This window comes from Cariama cristata, unplaced genomic scaffold (assembly GCF_000690535.1).
Source record: "Cariama cristata isolate BGI_N322 unplaced genomic scaffold, ASM69053v1 scaffold29882, whole genome shotgun sequence".
Lineage (NCBI taxonomy): Eukaryota > Metazoa > Chordata > Aves > Cariamiformes > Cariamidae > Cariama > Cariama cristata.
Window position 1 is genome coordinate 5,412 of NW_009602560.1, and position 452 is coordinate 5,863.

Here is a 452-nt window from a genome sequence, read left to right on the forward strand (position 1 = left end):
CCCCTCCGGTCCCTGCCTCCCCTCTCAAAAATAAGAATAATGGAAAAAATTAGAATAAGAGAGGTCTAAAAATTGCAAAAGGTTCGGGGAAAAAAGTTTTTGAAATGCCTAAAAGCCCCCCCACCAATAACAGCAGTCCAAAGAGAGGAAGAAAGAGTTGACAGGTCTGAATATTTTCCCACCTTTGCCTCTGATGACATGAAGTCTCCATTCGACAACACCAGTGGTGTTTTTTTTTTTTGGGGGGGTATTTTTCTTAGGGTTCATTAACAGAAAAGCAATCTTAAGACTTAGAAGTCCTACGCTTCTTTCCTCCTCTTCTCTTGACCTTACGTGAAAACAGGGTATATTTGAACAAACGGAATGTCCTCCAATCGAAGCAGAAGTGAATGGATCTCTAGTATTTGCTAATGCTTTCTTGTCTGGACATCTTTGTTGCACTTAGAGTTTAC